Source organism: Bos indicus x Bos taurus, chromosome 11 (genome assembly GCF_003369695.1).
Source record: "Bos indicus x Bos taurus breed Angus x Brahman F1 hybrid chromosome 11, Bos_hybrid_MaternalHap_v2.0, whole genome shotgun sequence".
Lineage (NCBI taxonomy): Eukaryota > Metazoa > Chordata > Mammalia > Artiodactyla > Bovidae > Bos > Bos indicus x Bos taurus.
In genome coordinates, this window is record NC_040086.1 from 59,175,966 (window position 1) to 59,187,379 (window position 11,414).

Genomic DNA, 11,414 nt, shown 5'->3' on the forward strand with positions numbered 1-11,414 from the left:
TACAAAGAAAAATATGAAGAAAACAGTCAAGATTTTGAATACAACAATTTCATACACACATTTGCATTAAAATACACAAAGAAGAAAGAAAAATGCCCAATAATCATGCTTTACCCATCATTAATAAAATCTAACCAATAAACCATTCAGGTATGACCTAAATCAAATCCCTTATGATGATACAGTGCAACTGAGAAATAGATTTAAGGGACTAGATCTGATAGAGTGCCTGATGAACTATGGATGGAGGCTCGTGACATTGTACAGGAGACAGGGATCAAGACCATCCCCAAGAAAAAGAAATGCAAAAAAGCAAAATGACTGTCTGAGGAGGCCTTACAAATAGCTGTGAAAAGAAGAGAAGTGAAAAGCAAAGAGGAAAAGGAAAGATATACACATTTGAATGCAGAGTTCCAAAGAATAGCAAGGAGAGATTAAAAAAAAAAAAAGCATTCCTCAACGATCAATGCAAACAAATAGAGGAAAACAAAAGAATGGGAAAGACTAGAGATCTCTTCAAGAAAATTAGAGATACCAAGGGAACATTTCATGCAAAGATGGGCTCAATAAAGGACAGAAATGGTATGGACCTAACAGAAGCAGAAGATATTAAGAAGAGCTGGCAAGAATACACAGAACTGTACAAAAATGATCTTCACGACCCAGTTAATCATGAAGGTGTGAACACTCACACTCACCTAGAGCCAGACATCCTGGAATGTGAAGTCAGGTGGGCCTTAGGAAGCATCACTACGAACAAAGCTAGTGGAGGTGATGGAATTCCAGTTAAGCTATTTCAAACCCTAAAAGATGATGCTGTCCATAAGACTGTTCTATACATCAGTGTCTCTTTTGCTGTCTTGAAGGATGGTATCAGGAGGGAGGAGGGAGGAGGGTTCAGGATGGGGAACACATGTATACCTGTGGCAGATTCATTTCGATATTTGGCAAAACTAACACAATATTGTAAAGTTTAAAAATAAAATAAAATTTTAAAAAAATAAATAAATGCACTTCTAAAAGATGATGCTGTGAAAGTGCTGGACTCAATATGCCAGCAAATTTGACAAACTCAGCAGTGGCCCAGGACTGGAAAAGGTCAGTTTTCATTCCAATCCCAAAGAAAGGCAATGCCAAAGAATGCTCAAACTAATGCACAATTGCACTCATCTCACACGCTAGTAAAGTAATGCTCAAAATTCTCCAAGCCAGGCTTCAGCAATACATGAACCATGAAATTCCAGATGTTCAAGCTGGATTTAGAAAAGGCAGAGAAACCAGAGATCAAATTGCCAACATCCACTGGATCATCAAAAAGCAAGAGAGTTCCAGAAGAACATCGATTTCTGCTTTATTGACTATGCCAAAGCCTTTGACTGTGTGGATCACAATAAACTGTGGAAAATTCTGAAAGAGATGGGAATACCAGACCACATGACCTGCCTCTTGAGAAACCTGTATACAGGTCAGAAAGCAACAGTTAGAACTGGACATGGAACAACAGACTGGTTCCAAATAGGAAAAGGAGTATGTCAAGGCTGTATATTGTCACCTTGCTTATTTAACTTCTATGCAGGGTACATCATGAGAAACGCTGGGCTGGATGAAGCACAAGCTGGAATCAAGATTGCTGGGAGAAATACCAATAACCTCAGATATGCAGATGACATCACCCTTATGGCAGAAAGTGAAGAAGAACTAAAGAGCCTCTTGATGAAAGTGAAAAAGCAGAGTGAAAAAGTTGGCTTAAAGCTCAATGTTCAGAAAACTAAGATCATGGCATCCAGTCCCATCACTTCGTGGCAAATAGATGGGGAAACAGTGGAAACAGTGGCTGACTTTATTTTTCTGGGCTCCAAAATCACTGCAGATGGTAACTGCAGCCATGAAATTAAAGACACTTGCTCCTTGTAAGGAAAGTTATGACCAACCTAGACAGCATATTAAAAAGCAGAGACATTACTTTGCCAACAAAGGTCCATCTAGTCAAGGCTATGGTTTTTCCGGTGGTCATGTATGGATGTGAGAGTTGGACTATATAGAAAGCTGAGCACCAAGGAATTGATGCTTTTGAACTGTGATGTTGGAGAAGACTCTTGAGAGTCCCTTGGACTGCAAGGAGATCCAACCAGTCCATCCTAAAGATCAGTCCTGGGTGTTCATTGGAGTGACTGATGTTGAAGCTGAAACTCCAATACTTTGGCCACCTGATGCAGAGAGCTGACTCATTTTAAAAGACCCCATTTCTGGGAAAGATTGAGGGCAGGAGGAGAAGGGGACGACAGAGGATGAAATTGTTGAATGGCATCATCAACTCAATGAACATGGGTTTGGGTGGACTCCAGGAGTTGGTGATGCACAGGGAGGCCTGGCATGCTGCAGTTCATGGGTCGAAAAGAGTCGGACATGACTGAGCAACTGAACTGAACTGAAGCAAGTCTAATAGAAAAAGCAATGATAGTCCTTTTTTTTTTTTCCTTAATTTATTAAGTGGTCAAAGCAAAAACAGCTTTTGGTGTGAGAAAGTGGAAATTCTTACACTCTACTACTAGAAGAGTAAAATCTGAGAAATTAAACCTCAAATACAAGAAGTCTAAAATTGCATATCTCTTCCCAGAAATTCCTTTTTTTGTTATTTATCACAGGTAAGTAATAAAGATTTCTTCATACATGTAATCTCAAGGTTACATGTTAAATTTTAATTTATAAAAGTTTAAAATTACAAAATCTCAAAGGTACAGTGAGAAAATTGGTGAAATGAAATACCCATTAGCTTGATTGTTGTTGTTGTTCAGTGATTCAGTCATATCTGACTTTTTATGACCCCATGGACTTCGGCATGCCAGGTTTCCCTATCCTTCATCATCTCCCAGAGTTTGCTCAAACTCATGTCCATTGAGTGGTGATGTCTTCCAACCATCTTGTCCTCTGTCATCCTCTTCTCCTTCTGTCTTCATTCTTTCCCAGCATCAGAGTCTTTTCTAATGAGTCAGCTCTTCACATCAGGTGGCCAAAGTATTGGAGCTTCAGCTTCATCATCAATCTTTCCAATGAATATTCAGGATTGACCCCTTTATGGTTGACTGGTTTGATCTCCTTGCAGTCCAAGGGACTCTCAAGAGTCTTCTCCAACACCACAGTTCAAAAGCATCAATCTTTCAGTGCTCAGCCTTCTTTTTTTTTTTTTTTTCACTTATCTTTTTTTTTTTTTTTTTTTAACTTTAGAATATTGTATTGGTTTTGCCATATATCGAAATGAATCTGCCACAGGTATACATGTGTTCCCCATCCTGAACCCTCCTCCCTCCTTCCTCCCCATACCCTCCCTCTGGGTCATCCCAGTGCACCAGGCCCAAGCATCCAGTATTGTGCATCGAACCTGGACTGGCAACTCGTTTCATATATGATATTATACATATTTCAGTGCCATTCTCCCAAATCATCCCACCCTCTCCCTCTCCCACAGAGTCCAAAAGACTGTTCTATACATCAGTGTCTCTTTTGCTGTCTCGTATGGTCCAACTTTCACATCCATACATGACTACTGGAAAAACCATAGCTTTGACTATATGGACCTTTGTTTGCAAAGTAATATCTCTGCTTTTTCATATGCTGTCTAGGTTGATCATAGCTTTTCTTCCAAAGAGCAAATTTTTTTTAATTTCATGGCTATAGTCACCATCTCCAGTGATTTTGAAGCCCAAGAAAATAGCATGATATCATTAGCATGACCATGTATAATAATAACTTATATGCATGTCCATGTTTATACCTGGAAATATCTATCAAAAATTGTCTTGCGATAAAATTATTTATATTTTCTTCATTATATCAATTCTCATCTTGTTTCCAGATTTTCATATGTTTTTTAATAGATGTAATTATATTTTAATAATAATTTAATCAGAGAAATAAGTAATCTGCTTTAGCTTTGTGTGTGTGTGCTCAGTCATTTCAGACTCTTTGTGACCCCCATGGACAGTAGCCCACCAGGCTCCTCTGTCCATGGAATTTTACAGGCAAGAATACTGGAGTGGGTTGCCATTTCTTAATCCAGGGGATCTTCCTGACCCAGGGATTGAAACTGCATCTCCTGTGTCTCCTGCCCTGACAGGCAGATACTTTACCACTGAACCACCTGGGAAGTTCAATCTTTAACTTCAAATGAATTTAAAATTTAAAGAAAGGAAATACATCTGCATTAAATGATTATTGAAAGATTTTACTTTCAAAATGCATTTATGGATCTCTGTTCCACAACTAAAATAGCAACACATCAATAAAATTTAGCAATTTTATACTGATTGGTGCAAGAATGTGACATTAGATATCATCATTTATTTTCATCTTAAGTGTCTATTCCAAAGACTTGTTAGCTTTTTAATTACATAATTTAGCTGAATTATTGTGTCTTTCTAGGAAGAAAGTGAAATCTTTCCTGCCTTCTTGTATGAAACAACATCGTCAATCTAGTTAATGGTGAATAAGAATATCAGAGACATGTGTGACAATTGATGTGAAAAAATTAGGTTCCTGCTGGCAATTGCCCATCAAGAGCAGGTTGACTGATTGCCAGAGTTAAAACGCATGCAAACTGTCAGCTATCATAATAGAGCAAATGTCCCAGAACCTTGGTGCAGCGTCAGGTAGAAATTCAGTTTTCACTGCTGGAAACCTGCCCTTGATGCTACACATTCATAATCTTCCCTCATCAGCCAGATCTACACATTCAAAGATGTCCATCATTCCAACAGTCAAATATATGTCCTGTCATATACATTCAGTGGCTCTCATGATAAGTAGGACAAGAACTGACATGCTACTCATGATGGAATAGAAGAGCATACAGTACACAACTCCTGCTGTCATAATTTGTCATTCTTTTTCTATAGCTAGGTAAGGGACAACCTTGACATTTCCTAAGTTCAAATATTACAGTCAATTAAAAGATAAGACAAATGTAGAAATTGTTTCAATAGGTTTCATATAAACCATAACTATGATGATATAGTAGTAGATAGTCAAATAATAAATTTAATTTGATTTTTAAAACAAGTGTATCAAGACTCAATAAAAAAATTAAAATGGGAAACACTGTGACATTCAACTTCAAATTTTGCCTAAATTGCCAAAGGCAGCCTAATGATTGAGCACTGTGCTGATATGTTTACAAGTATTAGCTCCTCTAGTGTGAGGATATGTTTTTCATTACACAAATGAAATATCTATAGATCAATATTATATTCAAAAGCATTCACTGAAATCTAGCTTACAGCAAAACCCTGAGCAACAGAAAAGAAAGTGATTCACCTCTGACAGTGCTTTCTAAAATTAATCAAGAATTCAACATAATGAGCAAATATGCAGAAACTTTCTTCACTTCAGATTTTTTTTAATTTATTTATTCATTTTTATTTGGAGGATAATTGCTTTACATTATGTTGGTTTCTGCCACATATCAACACAAATCAGCCATAGGTATACATATGTCCCCTCCCTCCTGAATCTCTCTCCCACCTCTCACCCTCTCCCATCCAACTAGATTATCATGGAGCAGCAGATTTTAGCTCCTAGAGTCATACAGTGGAAGCATACAGTAAATTTCCACTGGCCATCTAATTTTACCGGAAAGGGCAATGGCATCCCACTCCAATACTCTTGCCTGGCATATCCCATGGATGGAGGAGCCTGGTGGGCTGAAGTCCATGGGATCGCTAAGAGTCGGACACGACTGAGCAACTTCACTTTCACTTTTCACTTTCATGCAGTAGAAAAGGAAAAGGCAACCCACTCCAGTGTTCTTGCCTGGAGAATCCCAGGGATGGGGGAGCCTGGTGGGCTGCAGTCTATGGGGTCACACAGAGTCGGACATGACTGAAGTGACTTAGCAGCAGCAGCAGCAGCAGCATCTAATTTTACAAGTGGTAATGTATATGTTTAGGAGTAGCAGCTGCGCTTTGCTGGAGCAGCCGTGAAGAGACACCCCACGTCCAAGGTAAGAGAAACCCAAGTAAGACAGTAGGTGTTGCTAGAGGGCATCAGTGGGCAGACACACTGAAACCATAATCACAGAAAACTAGTCAATCTAATTACATGGACCACAGCCTTGTCTACCTCAATGAAACTAAGCCTAGCCTTGTGGAGCCACCCAAGATGGGCGGGTCATAGTGGAGAGGTCTGACAGAATGCAGTCCACTGGAGAAGGGAAAGGCAAACCACTTCAGTGTTCTTGCTTTGAGAACCCCATAAACAGTATGAAAAGGCAAAATGATACAATACTGAAAGAGGAACTCCCCAGGTCGGGAGGTGCCCAATATGCTACTGGAGATCAGTGGAGAAATAACTCCAGAAAGAATGAAGGGATGGAGCCAAAGCAAAAACAATACCCAGTTGTGGATGTGACTGGTAATAGAAGCAAGGTCCGATGCTGTAAAGAGCAATATTGCATAGGAACCTGGAATGTCAGGTCCATGAATCAAGGCAAATTGGAAGTGGTCAAACAGGAGATGGCAAGAGTGAACGCCGACATTCTAGGAATCAGCGAACTAAAATGGACTGGAATGGGTGAATTTAACTCAGATGACCATTATATCTACTATTGTGGGCAGGAATCCCTTAGAAGAAATGGAGTGGCCATCGTGGTCAACAAAAGAGTCCGAAATGCAGTACTTGTATGCAATCTCAAAAACGACAGAATCTCTGTTCATTTCGAAGGCAAACCATTCAATATCACAGTAATCCAAATCTATGCCCAACCAATAACACTGAATAAGCTGAAGTTGAACGGTTCTATGAAGACCTACAAGACCTTTTACAAGTAACACCCAAAAAAGACATCCTTTTCATTATAGGGGACTGGAATGCAAAAGTAGGAAGTCAAGAAACACCCGGAGTAACAGGCAAATTTGGTCTTGGAATACGGAATGAAGTAGGGCAAAGGCTAATAGAGTTTTGCCAAGAGAATGCACTGGTCATAGCAAACATCCTCTTCCAACAACACAAGAGAAGACTCTACACATGGACATCACCAGATGGTCAACATCGAAATCAGATTGATTATATTCTTTGCAGCCAAAGATGGAGAAGAGAAGCTCTATATAGTCAGCAAAAACAAGACCGGGAGCTGACTGTGGCTCAGATCATGAATTCCTTATTGCCAAATTCAGACTGAAATTGAAGAAAGTAGGGAAAACCACTAGACCATTCAGGTATGACCTAAATCAAATCCCTTATGATTATACAGTAGAAGTGACAAATAGATTTAAGGGACTAGATCTGATAGATAGAGTGCCTGATGAACTATGGACGGAGGTTCATACATGGTGCAGGAGACAGGGATGCCCATGGAAAAGAAATGCAAAAAAGCAAAATGACTATATGGGAAGACCTTAGAATAGCTGTGAAAAGAAGAGAAGTGAAAAGCAAAGGAGAAAAGGAAAGATATAAGCATCTGGATGCAGAGTTCCAAAGACTAGCAAGAAGAGATAAGAAAGCCTTCCTCAGCAATCAGTGCAAAGAAATAGAGGAAAACAACAGAATGGGAAAGACTAAAGATCTCTTCAAGAAAATTAGAGATACCAAGGGAACATTTCATGCAAAGATGGGCTCGATAAAGGACAGAAATGGTATGGATCTAACAGATGCAGAAGATATTAAGAGATGGCAAGAATACACAGAAGAACTATACAAAAAAGATCTTCATGACCCAGATAATCACGATGGTGTGATCACTCACCTAGAGCCAGACATCCTGGAATGTGAAGTCAAACAGGCCTAAGAAAGCATCACTAAAAACAAAGCTAGTGGAGGTGATGGAATTCCAACTGAGCTATTTCAAATCCTGAAAGATGATGCTGTGAAAGTGCTGCACTCAATATGCCAGCAAATTTGGAAAACTCAGCAGTGGCCACAGGACTGGAAAATGTCAGTTTTCATTTCAATCCCAAAGAAAGGCAATGCCAAAGATGCTCAAACTACCACACAATTGCACTCATCTCACACACTAGTAAAGTAATGCTCAAAATTCTCCAAGCCAGACTTCAGCAGTACATGAACCGTGAATTTCCAGATGTACCAGCTGGTTTTAGAAAAGGCAGAGGAACCAGAGATCAAATTGCCAGCATCTCCTGGATCATGGAAAAAGCAAGAGAGTTCCAGAAAAACATCGATTTCTGCTTTATTGATTATGCCAAAGCCTTTGACTGTGTGGATCACAGTACACTGTGGAAAATTCCACCTGACCTGCCTCTTGAGAAACCTATATGCAGGTCAGGAAGCAAGAGTTAGAACTGGACATGGAAAAACAGTCTGGTTCCAAATAGGAGAAGGAGTGTGTCAAGACTGTATATTGTCACCCTGCTTTTTTAACTTAAATGCAGAGTACATCATGAGAAATGCTGGGCTAGATGAATCACAAGATGGAATCAAGATTGCTGGGAGAAATATCATTAACTTCAGAAATGCAGATGACACCACCCTTATGGCAGAAAGTGAAGAGGAACTAAAAAGCCTCTTGATGAAAGTGAAAGTGGAGAGTGAAAAAGTTTGCTTAAAGCTCAACATTCAGAAAACGAAGATCATGGCATCTGGTCCCATCACTTCATGGGAAATAGATGGGGAAACAGTGGAAACAGTATCAGACTTTATTTTTCTGGGCTCCAAAATCACTGCAGATGGTGATTGCAGCCATGAAATTAAAAGACGCTTACTCCTTGGAAGGAAAGTTATGACCAACCTAGATAGTAAGATAGTAAGAGACATTACTTTGCCAACAAAGGTCCATCTAGTCAAGGCTATGGTTTTTCCTGTGGTCATGTATGGATGTGAGAGTTGGACTGTGAAGAAAGCTGAGTGCTGAAGAATTGATGCTTTTGAACTGTGGTGTTGAGGACTCTTGAGAGTCCCTTGGATTGCAAGGAGATCCAACCAGTCCATCCTAAAGGAGATCAGTCCTGGGTGTTCTTTGGAAGGAATGATGCTAAAACTGAAGCTCCAGTACTTTGGCCACCTCATGCGAAGAGTTGACTCATTGGAAAAGACTATGACGCTGAGAGGGATTGGGGGCAGGAGGAGAAGGGGACGACAGAGGATGAGATGGCTAGATGGCATCACCGACTCGATGGACGTGAGTCTGAGTGAACTCCGGGAGTTGGTGATGGACAGGGAGGCCTGGTGTGCTGCGATTTATGGGGTCGCAAAGATTCGGACATGACTGTGCAACTGAACTGAACTGATGGTAGTTTTATTTCTAGTTCTTCAACGAATCTCCATGCTGTTCTCTGTAGTGGCTGTAGCAATTTGTATTTCCACGAACAGTGCAGTAATGTTCCCTTTTCTCCACTTCTTCTCCAACATTTATTGTTTTTAGATTTTTTGATCATAGTCATTCTGACCAGTGTGAGGTGATATCTCATTGTAGGCTTGATCTGATTTCTCTAATAATGAATTATGTTAAGCATCCTTTTTTTTTTGATTAATTTATTTTTTATTGAAGGATAATCGTTTTACAGAATTTTGCTGTTTTCTGTCAAACCTCAACATGAATCTTTTCATGAACTTATTAGCTATCTGTATGTCTTCTTTGGAGAAATATCTTTTGAGGTTTTCTGCCCACTTTTTGATTGCGTTGTTTGTTTTTCTGATATTGACCTGAATGAGCTGCTTGTGTATTATGGAGATTAATCTTTTGTCAGCTCTTATGGTGAAAACCTGAAGAGCTGACATGTCTTTCCTCTAAGATCAGGAGCAAGACAAGCATGCCCACTCTCACCACTATTTTTCAACACAGTTTTTGAAGTCCTAGCTACAGCAATCAGAGAAGAAAAAGAAATAAAAGGAATCCATATTGGAAAAGAAGTAAAACTCTCACTGTTTTCAGATGATATGATTCTTTACATAGAAGACCATAAAGATGCTACCAGAAAATTACTAGAGCTAGTCAATGAATGTAGTCAATGAAGTCACAGGATAAAAAATTAATACACAGAAATCTCTTGTATTTTTATACAGTAACAATGAAAAATAAGAAAGAGAAATTAAAGAAGGAATCCCATTCACCATTCCAACAAAAAGAATAAAATACCTAGAAATAAACCTACTTCAGTGGGTAGTAGATTAAATGGATAGCAGACCACCAAACAGTGACCATGACCTATTTTTGGTGCAAGTTTGGTTTTGGGAAGTGCTTTGGAGCTTCTTCTGAGTTCAACCACTAAGCTGGTTATCACTGGTTGTTGTATAAAATCCACTTTTTGTCACACATCATAATCTGATTGAGAAATGTTCTGTTGTTTCATAGAACAAAAGAAGATGACACTTTAAAATGATGAAATATCAGTGAACAAACCAAAAACCATGTCCTCATGTACTAATGCAAAGAGACAGAAGACAATAGACAAATAAGTTGCAAATTATATAGTATCTTAACAGGTGATATATATATATACGAAGTGTAGAAGTGTCAGGCATGTAGAGCAACAAATATATTCATTCTGGGTTGCCTGGTCAACAGGAAGGCTTGGAGTAAACTCTTCCTACTTTCCTTGTGGAGGGACTATGCATGAGTGCATGCTAAGTCACTTTGATCATGTCTGACTCTTTGCAACGCTATGGACTGTACCCTGCCAGGCTCCTCTGTCCATGGGATTCTCCAGGCATGAATATTAGAGTGGATTGCCATGCCCTCCTCCTAGGGATCTTCCTGACCTAGGGAAGGAACCCAAGTCTCTTAGGTCTCCTGCATTGGCAAGTGGGTTCTTTACCATGAGCACAATCTGGGAAGTCTGGAGGCACTATATCTGAACCCAGTTAATGATCACATCTTTCATCCCCTGACAAGGATCTGTAGTTCACAAAGATCCTAAAATTGCCAATGGGAAGCTGGCTTTCTCAGACAACTCCTATAGAGAAGACTTCTAGATGTGTCTGTAGACATCTCAATAATCTGCATCTCCCCTACCCCACCCACCTGCATGACTTAGTTGCTTTCATATTTGTCCTAAAAAAAAGAGAGAGGGATATGGATTACAAATCTATACTCCATGTCCCACACAAAGTCCTGATTCTGGCAAGCTTCTGTCTCTGGAAAAGGAAATCTTTGTGGAGTGATTGCCTTCTTTTTGTTGACTCTAGATTTATATTTCTGAACAATAGTAACTTCTTATGTAATATGATTTGTTCCAGCCCTTAGTACATGAGAGGTGGCAACTACAAAGAAATTTTTCTTGCATAACAAATCCTTATCTCTTCCCTTCATACAGTTTTGAGATTTAATTAACAGAATCTTTCTTATTTAATTTATAATAAATAAGTGCTGCTGCTGCTGCTAAGACGCTTCAGTCGTGTCCGACTCTGTGTGACCCCATAGATGGCAGCCCACCAGGCTCCCCTGTCCCTGGGATTCTCCAGGCAAGAAC